Source organism: Acanthopagrus latus, chromosome 22, assembly GCF_904848185.1.
Source record: "Acanthopagrus latus isolate v.2019 chromosome 22, fAcaLat1.1, whole genome shotgun sequence".
Taxonomy (NCBI): Eukaryota; Metazoa; Chordata; class Actinopteri; order Spariformes; family Sparidae; genus Acanthopagrus; species Acanthopagrus latus.
The window spans coordinates 1,054,538-1,071,646 of NC_051060.1; the positions used below are offsets into that span (position 1 = coordinate 1,054,538).

The 17,109-nt window shown below is 43.6% G+C and overlaps 2 non-coding genes across 2 annotated transcripts; one reads left to right on the plus strand and one right to left on the minus strand.

Moving 5' to 3' along the window:
- Positions 1-14,280: 14,280 nt before the first annotated feature.
- On the minus strand, positions 14,281-14,399 carry LOC119013167. The gene has a single exon (XR_005072714.1). It is a non-coding gene; the product is annotated as a 5S ribosomal RNA (ribosomal RNA).
- Positions 14,400-14,702: 303 nt separating this feature from the next.
- LOC119013170 lies at positions 14,703-14,821 on the plus strand. Its single transcript, XR_005072717.1, has one exon. It is a non-coding gene; the product is annotated as a 5S ribosomal RNA (ribosomal RNA).
- Positions 14,822-17,109: the final 2,288 nt, after the last annotated feature.

The window sequence follows — 17,109 nt, forward strand, 5'->3', positions numbered from 1 at the left end:
GCCTCTATATGACATTTTCAGGAGTAGCCTCCTCCACTTCTCCAGCCGACCTTTAATCTGTTCCAGGACACTGTCCCAATTTTAATTTTTGTTGGTCTCATCCCCCAGGAATCCTCCTTTTTTCCACTGTAGGCCACCGGGCAGCCTGAGCCGGTCCCCCAGCTCCCCTCCTGCCATCACAGCCTTGCTTTTCCCCCAGTTCACTCTAGCAGATGAAATAAAACCAAAGACTTTCACAGTGTCAGTTAAAATCTCAATATCTTGTTATGAATTAACTAAAACAACAAGGTCATCCGTATACACAGACAGTTTAAAAGACATGGGACACTGGGGGAAACACACACCTGTAAGTTTAGCTCTTAGTTTGTGGAGCAGAGGCTCGATGGCTACTGAATATAACATCCCAGAGAGGGAGCAGCCCTGCCTTACCCCTCTCTGGATCTCAAATGGTGCACTCAGCCCACTGTTAATTTTCAGAACGCTTGCAATGTCACTATAGAGAACTCGGACCGTGGCTATGAAACCAGGGTTGAACCCAAAAGCAGCCAGAGTCTGTCACAGGTACTGGTGTTCAACCCGGTCAAAAGCCTTTTCTTGGTCTATTGAAATCAGACCAGTCTCTATACCCAATGAACAGGAGAGCTCCAAAACGTCTCGAAATTAAGTGACGTTGTCACTGATGAGCCTGCCGGGCACACAGTAGGTCTGGTCAGGGTGGATGATGGATGCCATCATCTCTCTCAGTCTAAGGGCCAGAGCTCTGGACAGGATCTTATGATCTGTGCACAGCAATGAGACCGGCCTCCAGTTTTTAAGTTCTTGCAGGTCTCCCTTTTTAGGCAGCAGGGTTATTGCGGCCCTCCTGCAGCTCAAAGGCAGTTTGCTGGTCTTCAGGCTTTCATTGATTACCTCTAGCAGATCTGGTCCTATTGTGGACCAGAAAGACTTCTGGAAAAAGTCAGCAGGAAGGTCATCCATGCCTGGAGCTCTGCCACTCTGCAGGCTCATGGTGGCAGTGTGGAGCTCCTGCAGTGTCACCTCTGCTGCCAATTCGCTGTTGTCAGCCTCACTGACCTGGGGGAGACCGCTGAGGAAGCTGCTGTGCACATCTGGATTTTGTGTCCACTCACTCTTAAACCAGTTTCTGTAAAACTTGGCAGAATACTTCCTGATCACAGATGAGTCTGAGACTTGGGAGCCGCTACCCTTTCGTAAAGAATGAATGGTCTTCCTTTGTCCATTTTTCCGCTCCAGCCCAAAGAAGAAGCGAGATGGGGCGTCCATCTGTGTGATGTTCAAGAACCTAGACCTGACCAGAGCCCCCTGTGCTGAGATGCCCAGCAGGTTGGCTATAGCCGACTTTTTTGACTTGAGGGAGTCTAAAAGCCCTCAATTTGCTGTAGAGTCTGCTAAAGTCTGCAGCTCCACCACCTGCGTCTCCAGATCTTTCATGGACCGGGTTAAGGCTGTAGTGAGACCGCGAGTGAAGTGCTGGCAGAGCTGTTTTATCTGTGTCTTACCAAAGTCCCACCATTGTTGTATGTTAGTGAAGGCAGGCCTACTCTCCCTGTGGGATTCCCAAAAAAACTTAAAAGCAGTTCTAAAAGCCTGGTCATCTAAAAGGGCCATGTTAAAATGCCAATAGGCGCTCTTTAAATGGATGTTTTTGATAAAAACATGACAGGAGACTAAAAAATGATCACTAAAACCCACAGGCTGAATTCAACACCTCTTAAAAATATTCAAGTGGTGTTTAAAACAATAACACCGGTCCAGTCTGGCCAGAGATAAAACTCCCTCCCTACTGTGGCTCCAGGTGTCTGTGCTGACCCTTGGCAATAATCAATAAATCAATTAATCGCACGATAAATGAAAATGAACTCAATAATTTTTCCGGCCTCGATATATCGGTATATTGTGCATCGGTCTCAGCACCTGGGCGTGTTTGTGGCTTATTGGAATGAATTGAAGGGAGTGAACCATCTTGTCAGTCATTCAGGATCTTTGTATCTGTGGGAGGAGGCGGAGCCGCAAGCACACACACACAGACTGCAGCAAGTGAGCCTCGTGAGGAACATGGTTTCAAGCCCAATGAGCGAGGTGAGACCATCAACACAGACAAGCCAGTTTGCCGACTTTGTTCAAAATTGGTAGCGACAAAAAAAAGCAACACAACGTACTTGCATGCCCACCTCAAACACAACCACCCGGTTGAGTTTTCCCAGCTGGGGAAAAAAGCTGCATCCCGAGATGCAGAGCTGTCGGCCCGACAGTCAACGCTTACTGAAGCTTTTGGTCGACAAAACAAGTACAGTCGGAGCAGCACAAAATGGGGTGCGCTCACTGAAAGTGTAGTTCGCTACATTGCCAAAGAAATGCTCCCATTTACTATGGTTGAAAAGCCAGCATTTTGAGAAATGTTGCAAACTTTTGACCAACAATACGAATTGCCCTCCAGAAAATATGTGTCACAAACGGCAATTCTCAAGCTGTACAACGGAGTGAAAGATGTCATATTAAAGGAAATAAAAGACATCAAATTTTACTCTGCCACTACAGATATGTGGTCCAGTTCCAACATGGCCCCCTACATGAGCCTGACCATACATTACATAACTGATGACTGGACCCTCCACTCCAAATGTTAAGAGACCAGATCTGAAAATGACACTGCTGCCATCCTGGAAGAAAACTTTCAGGCAGCTTTAGCAGTTTATCGTTTATTGTCAGTAATTTGTGGGTCAATATATCGTCCAGCAAAATTTGTTATCGTCCCAGGCCTAATTGTCATCAACTAACCAACCAGCAGCAGTTCATACGCATCTTTGAGGAGAAGCCACATAAGAATAGCTCATGTGCAGTTTAGGAGTGAACCTCATCATAAAACACAGGGTTTTTTAGCTTTTTTCTTTTACTGTTTTAATCTCTCATATTTTAGCCTTTATGCTTTTATTTTTTAGTCCCTTGTGTTTTTAGCCTTTATACTTTTATGTTTTAGTCCTTCATGTTTTTAGCTTCTATGCTTTTTGCCTTATTTTACTGTTTTAGTCTGTCAGTTTTTAATCTCCAGTGTTTCCTCATGGGGGCCTGCCGGGCTGGGGGTGGTCTCTGGTCTGGCCTTTGGGGGTGCTGTCCCATGGACGGCTCCGGCCCGGGTGACCAGAGGGCTCTGCACCTTGGTGTGGGGCCTCCTGTCTGCCCGGGTTGGGGTGGTCCCTGTGGCGGTGCTCCCTGCGGCCTTGGTCCAAGATCTCTCCTGGTGTGGCTGGCTCCTGAAAGGTAGCTTCCTCCATGCACCAGGTCTCGCTGCCCGGCCGTGTCTCTTTAGTGACAGCTACTGTATGGATGTGTATAAGTGTGTGTGTCTGTGTGCATATGTGTGAGTGTGTGTATGAGTGTGTATGTCTCTGTCCATGTCTGAGGGGGTGGGAGGGTTGGGTTCTTTTAATTTCCTTCTCCTAACTTTATTTTGCTGTTTCTATTTTTCTGCTGTTGTTTGTTTATTTCTGTGAGGCACTTTGAGGTACTTTTTTCTGTATGAAAAGCGCCATATAATTAAAGAGTGATTGATTGATTGATCACAGTGTTTGATCATAATAGTGGTCAAACACTAACCTGGTAGATGGTTTGCCTTCTCTTTAAAGGCAATTTCACAAAGCTCCTCATGGCCCTGCAGAGCTTCTGGAGCAATAAACTTGGAACATAGCTTGCATACGAATTTCACCATCTATAGCAGACATTTACAAAAATAGTAGGTAAACCTGTTTTAGAGGATCTCTGCAGATACCAGCAAGAAACACAGAATGGACAAAACAGCTAAATTCAATCCCACCTCATCATATAACAAAAATACTGACGACTGCTCTCTCTGAAGAAGCAAGTTGAAAAAAGTGAAAGTTGGTACGGTGGCTTGGAAGAACACTTCTGTCATGGGGTCAGTGAATGTCTGCACAAGCCTCTTGACCCTGGCCTGTATGTGACTAACAATCCATGTAGTTGCTGTATAATGAAATTGAAAATTGATAACCATACTTGCAGATCTGTAGTAGCTGGCCAGAGGTTCATACAGCCTCAGGATCCTGGTCACACAATGTTCAAGGCTTAGCCAACGAACCGATATGTGCAAGAGGACCTCCATGTACTCCGCTTCATGGAGCTCACAAAACTCTATTTCAGACATTTAATTCCATATCATGTGTTTCTTTGGCTCAGTATTTCAATATTATACTTAATAGTATCAAACATGCATACCTGTCAAGTATCCTTTCTGATTTGTGCTACCCTTGAACCGGTAACCAATGTCCACTACAGAATCCTCCAAATCAAAACCGGACACCTGTAATGCATTAATCAAATTCAGTCAATGCACATAATCAGGATACAAATAAAAAGTTACATGTAAAGATAAATTAGGCCTTAAATCACTTAAAAATCCCACTCCTGCAGCTTTGGCAGTGTTTTGTGCCACTTGACAAGGACAACCATGAATATAGGTGTTGGGATGCTTTTGGAGGACCCTAGAGGCAATGGAGTTACTTGATCCAATGTTGACAGCTGCATTGTCGACTGAGAGACCAATGCAGTTCTCCCAAGGGATGCCATGCTCCTCTAAGGTGGAATTAATTTTGGTGAAGATCTCACTTGCTGTCCCACATCTTGTCCCACTTGTTGTGCACATACTTAAGAACTGGTGGACAACTTTGCTGCCCATGAAGGCCCGGACAGTAAGCGGGTTCATCTTTTCCACTCCTATAATGACAAGTTGGTCATTGAAGTTGCAGCATGACTTAGTCCTGGCATACCTGTACTCCTGTGCTGTCTATGAATCATTCTTTTAGTGGGACGTTGTGAACTACCAACCCAGCTGTCATTTTGACCTCAGCCCTTCTTGTCTGTAGAAATAAAAAAAATATTAATACTCCAAAAAGACCATAGTTTATTTCAAATAGACACCTGCAATAACATGGCACAGGTAAAAAAAACATATTCAGCAACTAAGATCTCAAATTAAGAAAACTGGATTGTCCTACACTGAAATACAAACCACAAATTAGTCAAAACTATCAACCATGACTTTACAGTGATCCACTATAACACAAAACTCTTGATTGAACTTTGACAGGACCATTACACACATCATACCTTAAACTCTTGTGCAGACATCCCCCCAACAGAGGGAACCGGCTTTACATATTGGGATATTGTGGCTGTGCACTGGAGAACTGGATGCTTTTCTTGGTGGCCTTTGCATTTTTTATGGCACACCACATCTGTCAAACCCTAGTGGCAACATGAGTTTTCAATACGGCAGACTGCACACTAGTAAATCAAATCAAATCAACCTTATTTATAGAGCACTTTTCATACACACATGTGCAGCACAAAGTGCTTTACACAAGAAAAACAGAAACATTATAAAGAATAAAGAAAGCCCCTCCCTCCCACCCTCCATACTACATACCCATGCACACACAAACACACACACACCTGCACACTCTTATTACTGGCAATAGGGAGACATGGCAAGGCAATGAGGATTGAGGAAGCGCCACCTTTGGGGCCGTCCACACTGGGAGGAGTCACAGGCTGTGCCACCAGGGGGTACCAGTGCCCAGGCCCCCCGACCCTGACAGACAACAGCTGGCCGGGCCAAAGGGACCCAAGGACAGCACCCCCAGCAGCAGCCCAGACACAGCTCCCAGTGTGGAGGGCCACCCTGGGGAAACACTGGAGTTAAACCTTAAAAACTAAAAACACAAGATAGGATAAAAACCCTGACAAAAGATTAGTAAATGGAGTGAACAGTTCAAAGGATAAAAATATAAAAGATAATAATTAAACTAAAATAGTACCGATGAGAAATAAAACAGAGAAAATTATTTAAGATTAAAATCATCTTAAAAAACAAGATAGAAGCAACAACATAAGTGTAAGTATGTGCATATGTATGTTATAAATATTGCACATTTTGATAATTAAATGCATTTTGCTAAAGGTGCAAATCCTGAAAGTGATTTTACATCGTGCATCCTGTCATGCCCATGTAATGTTAGCAAATGTTATTGTATTTAATCATGACATGATTTGGCCTCATTCCCTGAGTGGAGTCCATCTGACAGCACAATGATAATCCACAGGTAATATTTTATGTGCACCAATATAGCTATGACAAGGAATTGTATGTAGACTGGGTTTTACTCTTGTGTGTAATGTAAAACATGGACTGTGAGGAACGAGGCTGAGCACTATCAGTGTCTGACTCAGAGTCAGTTTCTAGCTCCTATGGCTCAAACAGGTCAGGCTGGGTCCGTCCGATGCTGCTGCTAGCTGACACTGTTACTGTAGGTTACATCCTTGTACAGTATACAGAGGCTCCCCTCCTGCGTGTGGATGTGGCTCCAGCGCCTCTGTCTGACATGCCCCCAGCGTTTCACAGCAGAGAGAAGTGCTTGTTTTTCCATGATTTTGAGACCTAATTTTATATATTTGGCAATTTTTTTAATCTTTTAAATTTGGCTTAGTGGTCAATGACACATGTTTCTGTGGTAAAACAAACTCAAAACACAAATTTATTTCTGCTTTACACAGACTTTAAAAATATCAACAGTCTCTGCAGACCTAAGGCTCTCCGGCAGGCTGTTCCACAAGTGGGGGCCATAGTGGCTAAATGCCGTCTCACCGTGGGTTTTAGTTTTTGGTTTTGGTATAATTAAAAGGCCAGTGCCGGAGGACCTCAGGGTCCGCGAGGGTTGATATGGTAAAAGCAGGTCAGATAAGTAGGAGGGCGCAAGGCCATTAAGACATTTAAAAACCAGTAAAAGAACCTTAAAATCGATCCTGAAGCGGACGTGGAGCCAATGCAGTGACTCTAAAACTGGTGTAATGTGCTCCCGCCCTCTGGTCCTGGTCAGCACGCGTGCAACTGAGTCTTGTAATAATTGGAGATTTAGAATACTCTTTTTGGGAAAACCAGAAAGCAGGGCATTACAATAATCTAAGTGACAGGAAATAAAAACATACATTAGCACCTCTGTACTGGCCTGGGAGAGAAATGGGCGGACTCTGGCTATGTTCTTAAGATGATAAAAAGCTATTCTCGTCATATTTGTGATATGTGGAATAAAATTCAGCTCAGAATCAAAAATCATGCCCAGATTTTTTTACTGATTGTGTTGGTTTAAGATCTTGTTTGTTAAAAGTTTATCTCTCTGGCCTTCTGGACCTATAATTAAAGGGATATTCCGGTATAAGTTTAATCGATGGTCCAACACACCTTGACACCAAGTACGACCCCCCCCGAGAGATAAAGTTTGCGGACCGCTATCTTACGTAGTTTTAGCATCCTCAGAAACGCCCACACAACAACAATACACGGCTGTAAATGGATCCAAGTATAACTCGCCATTAGAAAGCCACAAATAACGCTCAGAACAGCACCAAACTTCAGCAACATTACAAATAGGGTCCCAGCACATATTTCAAGGCATCAAACTTTTGATATCGTTGCTGGCTTTGTCGGAAAAAATAAACAAAACTCACCTCTCCAGCTCACCTCTTTAAGAATCCAAAACATAAAATAGTGCAGAAGTTAAAAAATAGTAATAAAAGTGAAAGAATAGTAATAAAATAAAATATAATACTGTGGTAGCAGGTATAGACAGGTTGTGCACTAATGTATATGCATAACATTAATGAGAACTGGTTAGGACAGGATGCTAGGTAACAAGATGTATCAGCCATGATCTTCCTTGGTTAGAACAAAAACCTGTAGCTACTCCGGTCCTTTGGAAATACCCCTGATTAGCTAAACTGAACTAGGCAGCATAGATGCTGTTACCCACATCTTCATGTTTTGGTTGACAGACTTGTCAGTCAGACAAGGGCTAGCAAAGATAGCTAGCTAAGTCAGCTAGCAAGAAAAAAAGGGCTGAAGATTGAAACACGAAGATGTGAATTCATAACAACAAACACCCTAACTTAACCCATAACCTAAGTTATATTAGGGGTATCTGCAAAGAGGCCAGTTTGGCTTTTGCGAGTGGGTGCGAACATTAGCTAGGTAGCGAGGACTGCTTTTGTTTTTCTTTATTCGTTTAAGAATTGAAACTTACCGTATCAACTGCAGCCATTTCCTCTTCTCTTTGTCATCGCAAGCAAAGCAGCAGAATAGCAACTGAATACCAATAGTTTTTTAAAACTCCGATCTATTCAAGCAACAGGGGACACAGCACTGCGGCATGCTGAAAAGATGCCTCAGCCAAATGGACCCCAATCTGTCCATTTGGTTCCATTTGTATTGTTACACTGTCAGAGTTAAGGGTAGGCCCTAAAATTTTGAATTTTGAGAATCACTGCTTTAGGGGGGTCTAAATTGGTATTTACAAGTCTGTAACTCACACACACACACACACACACACACACACACACACACACACACACACACACACTGAGACTAATGTTAGAGTCTCTTTTTCAAGTGTGAACTGGCCAAGAGAAGAGGCAAATAAATGTTACACAGCTCTGCAACAAATACAGGATAATGATAGACTTATAGCAGCCTTAACACAGTACATATTAACTAGGAAAATCAAGGAGAAACAGCGAATCAACAGTGAACATAATTGGGTAGTTACCTACTGTCCATCTTCTGGCAAGCAGGAGAACGTTGGGTGGGTTTTAAATGTCGGCACTGTTATGTGTGAAAGACGCCAAGACCCGCCTTACGTTGCTTCTGTTTATATTATGTGGTGCCTTCTGTGGTTGGTTAGATTTAGGCACAAAGGACTGGTGGATTGGTGTGGGATTGGGTTAGGACCAAAATATATTATCATGAAAAAAAATATAGAGTATTGAATGGGGAAATATAAGCATGAGAAATGTCAAGTGCGACGTGTGGTGTGAGAATGGGTTAAATTGCGTGACTGTCACACTCAAAGCGTTTCACTTGGCAGCTTTGCCATCGTATAAGTCCGGTTTCTTTGCTAACCCTCCTTTCAACCATGTGCATTTGTATACAATGAAGCCAGTGGGAAATCAATCAGTGGATTGATGAATTATCATACGCACATTATGATGTGTATATTTGTGTAGTCGTATCTGTCATAAACAAGAGATTTCAGGTTACGGGGCGTGTTTGTTTCACGGTGCTGCAGAGACAAGAGCTGGGACACTGGGTCGGCGGCTCCATTCTCCATGTAACAAGTTACAAGTTGTTTATTTAACCAGCACTATTACTCTGAAGCTGTTTAATTAAGGCACAAATGAACCATAAGGCAAATATCCTGCATAGTTCATTTTGAGCTTCTCTCCACTTGTGCTCCTCTGATCAGAGCGGCATCCATAGCATCAGTCTGTTATACAGAAATTACAGATCGTAAAATGCAGCGATTGACAACATGCAATAGAGCCCTGTAATGATAATTATTTGCCTGCACTGTTAAAAGGGATTTGGGCTTTTAGTCAGAAGGACTGTTGTTGTCAAGCTGGGAAAACTCATTGCCCATTACAACAAAGTAAGAAGAGTTACAACAACTTCAACTCTAAAAAAGCGCAGAAACTCATCAAAAACCCATAAGAATCCGTTCGGTTAACTTCATTATGTACGTTAAGGTGAGCATTTCAACCAATGGGCATGTGCACGCAATGTGACGTCACTTGCAGTGTTGGATTTGAAAATCCAAGGCAACCGCCATCTTTTTTTCCTCAGAGGCGAGCCGACCAAGTAAGTCCATATTTTTAGCAAAGTTAGTTCATTCATGGATTAAATTTACACCGGAATATCCCTTTAAGTAACTGTACCAGTGAATGTCAGGCCAGTAAGACAGGAAAATACAGGAGAAGCTGCTGTCAGACAGGGTGTGCAGTCACTTCCAACACTGAGGCCTCAGCAGGATTTAATTAACAGAAATTAACAATTAAGGTAAAGGTAACTTATTTGATTATGAAACATTTTATTTGAACACTTAATAATATATAATAAAACAATAATGATAATAGAAAAAAATGGAAACGAGCTGATCTAAAACCAAAACAAAACAAGAGCTGTTGTGATCACTGGTCACAATCTACACAGATTACCTCCGATCTCCTCGCACAGTTACCACACACAAGCTTGTGGCATTTCAAGTGTCCGACGTTTCGTTCCGTTTGCAGCTCTTTCGGACCGGCACGGCCTCCATCTCCGTGTCTGCTGCTGCTGCAGCGGTTGCTTCCACTGCTGCAGCCCACCTGGTGGATAAGATGGGGCCATTGATCCCAGCCAGGTTGAGGATGTTATATAAGACCGCTACTGGACATCTTGGCTTACCGCCTTTGACGAAGTACGCCCTCGCCATCTGGTCCAGCACATCCACGCTGTACTTCGTTATGTTGTTGTATATTACAGACTCTGGCCCAACTAAAGGTGCCCACAGCTGTGTGAACGGTGCTCAGGATGCAGATATTCTTACTCGGCTTTCCCCGGTACACAGTCAGAGTCACATTTGTGTTGAGCAGCTCTGCTTGCTGTTTCACGGAGGGGGCAGTTCCCGTTTTTGTTTGCTCATGGTGCCAACCAGGCAATATAATACAACTATATGATAATTACTTACAGGTGAATTCACGAAGAAGTATAAAAAAAATGTGACAATGACACCTCGTGAAATGATGTGCTGTCAGTAGGACCATTTATGGCAGAAATACTTAAAACATATAATGTTTTCTTTGTTTTTTATGTAATTTATAAAATAACTGTTCTGTGTTGGGGGTCAGTTGAGCCGGTGTTGTATCGAGCCCTGTTTCCTGGTTGAGATTTGTTTCCCCTGGTCCTGCCCCAATCCGAAGTAGCCCGAAGGACGAAGGAAGCGCGCATTCACAAAAACCTCAATACTGTTCTCCCTTTGTTCAAAATGAAGGCTCACACATCTTTGTGTCATACTCCTGACTTGGTTCCCCACATCAGATAAGTCCTGTGATTTTCAGGCTGATATCATTCAATTTGACCATTTCAAACAGTGGGAACGCATCCTGACAGCTTGCAATCCTACTGTCAGATAGTGTTCCCCCTCTTATCACAGTGAAAGGAGGCTGACACATCTTTGAAATTCATACTCCTGACTGCGTTCCCCACAAAAGATAAGTCCTGTGATTTTCAGGCTGATATCACTCAATTTGACCATTTAAAACAGGGGCAACGCATCCTGACAGCTTGGAATATTACTGTCCAATAATTTTCCCCCTCTGTTCAAAATGAAAGGACTCTCACACATCTTTGAAATTCATTCTCCTGACTTCTTTCCCCTCAACAGATAAGGCCTTTGATTTTCAGGCTGATATCATTTAATTTGACCAATTAAAGCAGGGGGAACGCATCCTGACACAGTGTCCAACATAACATTTTTTTCTTACTGGCCCGTTTGGCCAGAGGATTCAAGTTTTACAGGCCCCGTGCGTAATTTTAGTGGCCCAGTGACGAAAAAATGAAAATGAAAAATTTTTTTGAGAAAAAGAGACATTGATTGATATCGATTGAAATTTTTCCCATTTAATTGTTAACAGAACAATGAGAACAAAACAGGTTTGTGTCTGTGCATGAGTCTGAGAGTCTGTGAGAGTCTGTGTGTGAGTCCCTCTTTGTGTGAGTCTGTGTGAGTCCTTCTTTGTGTGAGTCTGTGAGAGTCTGTGTGTGAGTCCTTCTTTGTGTGAGTCTGTCTTTGTGTGAGTCTGTGAGAGTTTGTCTTTGTATGAGTCTGTGTGTGAGTCTGAGAGTTTGTCTTTGTGTGAGTCTGTGAGAATCTGTGTATGAGTCTGTGTGAGTTTGTCTGTGTCTGTCTTGAGTGTGTGTGTGTGTGTGTGTGTGTGTGTGTGTTTACTTCAAACTCCTTCTGTCTCTTCCTATCAACCACCTGTCCACCACAGGCATGGAGTTAAAGAGTTCCATGTCTGGACCCTCCAGGATGATGAAGAGGAGCTTTGTTAATGTGTTTACACTGAGGTTGCTCCTCCAATCTGTCTTGATTTGTTTCATGGCACTGAAGCCTCTCTCAACAGCTGCTGTGGACAGAGGCATGATGAGGATGAGATCCACGATAAGGAGGAGGTAAGAGAACTTCTTGCGCTGGTCATCATCCACAAAAAAGTCCTGCCAGGCATTTTGTTGAAGGCTCTGTGGCATTGACTTGATGATGACCTTTGCACTGGGCCATTCTATGCGCTTTGCTTTTTCCCGGTCACGCCCATTCCTGTCTAGCACATCAGCAAAGTGCTCAGTTACTTTGCTAATATGGTCACTTCCATAGCTGGCCAGCTCCCCATGTTCAGCCAGCCACTCCCGTGGATCCACAAGCCTTGATGCAGCGAGCAATACTTCATGAGATTCAACACCCTGGAAACGGTGTTTCAGGGCAGAGACCACAGTGGACAGGAGCTCTCTCTTCTCTCTGGGGAAACAAAATGGGAAAATATAATCTCTTTCTGAGATATGCTAAATTGGAATTGTCAATTTACTAGGGGTGCAACGGTTCACAAAATCACTGACACTGCGTTAGTAAATGAGAAAAAGAAGTTGCGCGTGCCCATGACCCGAGCGGTACACACGCGCCCCGAACCGTGACAAGCGTACCGAACGGGAAGGATTTTTTTGATGAACCATTCCACCCCTACAATTTACAGAAGATTTCCCTCATCATGTTTCAATCTACCTGCTGAACCCCTCTCTTCTTTCACTGAACCTCACCAATTGCACATTGTGAAAGCTTCCCTCTGGAGTTTGTGCCAGAAAGTCTGCAACATGCTCTCCTGACTCTGTCTCTATGCCTATCAGCATCAGCACAGAAGTTTCAAAGGCATGCAGTGCCCTGGGGAGGGTAAGCCCATCCTCTGGAAGCTTGAGGCTCAGGCTACAACAATTAACAAAATTATTTCCCTCAGCTCTACACTTAAACTGTAATAAACACATCTGACAGATGCATTTAAAAGAAACCCACCAACTCAAGACTTCGAGGATGTCTTGCACCAGGACAAAGAACAGCAGATGTTGGAAGTCCTTTAACAGCTGTAAGCACTGCTTTGCTCTTCTAACCATTTCAGCACTTGCAGATCTAGTTGATTTGCACAAGCACAGAAAAATGAAGTTGATGTAGGGGATTGACATCACAGTATTGTAAAGTAGGCAATAAGAGTTTATCGCTTACCTTGTTTCAACAGTGTTCTCCATTTGTGCAAGTAGCACTGGACCTAGCACTGTCCTGAGTGCCCTCTGCAAGTGTGGCAGCCACCTTGTCCCCCCCCCCCCACATTTGTTGGCTTCCAAATCTTTTGGTGGAGTACATCTGCTAGCTCTTTTAGTTCTCTTCACGCCTTCTGGAATAATGCACAGCAGATCAAGAAACTAATAAATGCCGCATATCACATAATCAAATCAGAGCAAGGTCCCTGGAGGGTGCTGATTAGGATTAAGGGTGCCAGGAAGCCAGCCTGTTCTTCTGGGGCTTTCAATGAGCTGTTGGTAGGGAGCCAGAGTCCACGAATACAAGTTTGGAAGCCGGAATTATAAGGAGCGAACCAGAGGGAGGCAGGTGAATGCGGACCTATTGGACAAGGAATGGAGTACCAGGGGCACGAAACTCCAGCGGGGTGGGCTATGGGCTTTATCCGAGGAGGGTGCTTAAGAATGGGTGCACAGGGTCGGCTGGTGGGCAAGGTGCCTGGAGGGGGCTGGTTGGGATGCCAGAGATGCCAAAAAGCCAGCCTGGTCTCTGGTTGCTTGCTGGAGACTTCTTGGGGGTTGTTGGTGAGTAGCAAGAGTCCATGAATACTAATTTGGAAGCGGGGATTATAAGAGGACAACCAGAGGAAGGAGGGATGTCGATAGTGTAGCCAACACAGAGTGCTCTGATCCTGTGTAAAAAAAACAAGGATGGAGAGGGGGGAATCTGGAGGTCTGTAGCTGACAGAGTGCTCTGACCCTAGGTAAAGAACCAAGGATGGAGAAGGGATAATCTGGAGGTCTGTAGCCGACACAGAGTGCTCTGATCCTGGGTAAAGTACCAAGGATGGAGAGGGGGGGAAGCTTTCTTTTAATTTCTCTGCATAAGCAGGGAATGCAGTCAATTGCTGAAGGATTTTCCGAGGCATGTCTTGACATAAAGCCTCTACGCTTTTGACACAAACATATTGAAGTGAGCAAAACCACAAGCAGCACAAAAAGGTTGAACATCGTTCTCAGACTAGCTGCTCTGTTGTTCAAAGCTGTGTCTCCACCGAAGAAGCAGCAGCGCCCTCTGTACAGAGAGGAGGGCAAAAAGCTTACAGCACCTGGTATTCCCAGGCGGTCTCCCATCCAAGTACTAACCGGGCCCGACCCGCCTTAGCTTCCGAGATCGGACGAGATCGGGCGTGTTCAGAGTGGTATGGCCGTAAGCGAAGGCCAAGCAGGCAAACACACTATTTATACACCTTCACCGGCTCCGTCCTGATCGTTTCTCTGTACCTGCGAGCGGGGAAACATTAGCACACTTGAACAGCTTTTGGGGAATGCCAGTGTTTTCAGAGAGTGGCTACATTGCAGCGTTTCTATCGTTCCAGGTAATCACTGAGATATACCAGTGCAGCACAGCTGAAGAGAAACCGCTGTGATAAACATCGGTCCGACTGAGTCAGATGAGAAGAGCGGCTTTGCTTGTTTGGCTCCGCGTTTGAATAGTGCGTTTGTCTCCCGCGCCTTCGCTTACAGCCATACCGCCCTGAACCCGTCCGATCTCGTCCGATCTCGGAAGCCAAGCAGGGTCGGGCCTGTTTAGTACTTGGATGGGAGACTGCCTGGGAATACCGGGTGCTGTAAGCTTTCTTTTAATTTCTCTGCATAAGCAGGGAATGCAGTCAATTGCTGAAGGATTTTCCGAGGCATGTCTTGACATAAAGCCTCTACGCTTTTGACACAAACATATTGAAGTGAGCAAAACCACAAGCAGCACAAAAAGGTTGAACATCGTTCTCAGACTAGCTGCTCTGTTGTTCAAAGCTGTGTCTCCACCGAAGAAGCAGCAGCGCCCTCTGTACAGAGAGGAGGGCAAAAAGCTTACAGCACCTGGCATTCCCAGGCGGTCTCCCATCCAAGTACTAACCAGGCCCGACCCGTGAAAATGATGTCCTTTAAACACGGTATTGTTGTTGCGGGTTTTGTAAGATACAGCAGAACATCATCAGCATACATTGATATTTTGTGCTGTTCTCCGTTTATCATCACTCCCCTCCTATTATCATTATCCCTAATCAGCTGTGCTAATGGTTCAGTACTGATATCAAATAACAAAGGAGATAGTGAACAATCTTGTCTACACCCACGTTCTAGAGTGAAACGATCTGAGAGAAATCCGTTCACCTTAACTGCGGATTGTGGATCCGAATGCAAGGTTTGTATCCATTTGATGAAATTCGGACCAAATTGGAATCGTTTCAAAGTTTGGATGAGGTATTGCCAGGATACTCGGTCGAATGCTTTCATGGCATCTAGGGATAATATCATCGACTCCTCTTCTTTAATTTTTGGGTGTGTCATTAAATTTAACAACCTTCTAATGTTGTCTCCATAGTATCTTCCCTTTATAAAACCTGTCTGATCGGGATGGATAATTTCTGTAATAATTTTGTTGACACGTCTTGCCAGAATAGCTGTTAGGACTCGTAGATCTGTATTCAATAATGAGATTGGTCTGTATGACTGGCATTTGGTGGGATCTTTGCTATCTTTATGTATCACTATTATAGTAGCCTCTCTCCAAGAGGGAGCCATGGTTCCAGATTTTAATGCATGATGGTAAGCGTGTAGTAATAAAGGTTATACAACCTCTACAAAGGCTTTATAAAATTCGTTAGTATACCCGTCTGGGCCAGGGCTCTTATTAGTTTTCAGTGTAGAGATTACCTGACGTATTTCCAGGTCCTTAATTGGCTCATCCAGTTCTCTTGCCGTAGATTCAGGTAAAGGTATTTGATACCTTTTAAAAATTGTGCCAATTCCTCATCATTTGTGCAGGTGTCTGTATTTTTGTACAGGGTCTTATAAAATTCTGCGAAGGACTGTGATATTTCATCCGGCTTTGTTAGAATTGAATTATTCTCCTTTAATTTCTGTACTATGTTTGATGATTGTTGTTTTTTAAGTCTTAGTGCTAGTAATCTGCTCGCCCTATTACCATTTTCGTAATATTTTTGGTTAGTGAACCTTAAATTGCCCTCTATTTTTTCATTAATTAAGCTGTTTAGGTCTCTGCGTGCCTCTTTTAGATTATTCAATAGGCTTGAGGTTGGGTTTCTTTTGTATTGCTGTTCAAGCTTATTTTGTCTTCAAGCTCTCGCTGTTTTTCTTCCCTTTTTCTTTTTCTGGCACTTGTAAAGGAAATGATTCGACCTCTGATATATGCTTTCGCACAGTCCCATAGAGTAAGGGGTGATATTTCAGGTGAAGTATTAGTGTCAAGGTAATTTTTTTGTTCAGTTTTTATAAATGCAATGAATTCTCTATCATTGAGAAGCGACGTATTTAATCACCATTGTTTAGTTGCTGGTCTGTTGCCAATGTTCCACGACAACACGAGAGGAGTGTGATCTGATAATGTAATTGGGAGGATATTTATGTCGTCTACTCTAAAACATTCTACCTTGGGGGTAAAAAAGTGGAGTATGAGGAATACCTATGCGAAAAAAAGGTCAAATCTTTGCCTTTAGGGTGTTTGTTTCTCCAAATGTCCACCAGACCAGATTCTGTTGATAAATGCCTAAGCATATTGCTCATCCTAGATGTAGAAGTGCTAGACACAGGCTGTCTATCTAAATGTTGAGACATGACGCAATTAAAGTCTCCTCCCAACAGTAAGATACCTGAGCTATGCTGTAATATTATGGAGAAGATTGTACGAATAAAGCTGGGCTCATCCTCGTTCGGAGCATACATATTCATAAGACAAACGTCCACCCCGTCTATCAACCCATTCACCATTATAAATCTCCCTGTCAAGTCTTTATGAATTTTGGTTGATGTGAAATTGACCTGTCTGTGTATCAAAATAGCTACACCTCTTATCCGGCCAGATGAGTGTGATGAATAAAATACCTTATCTGCCCAGGATTTCT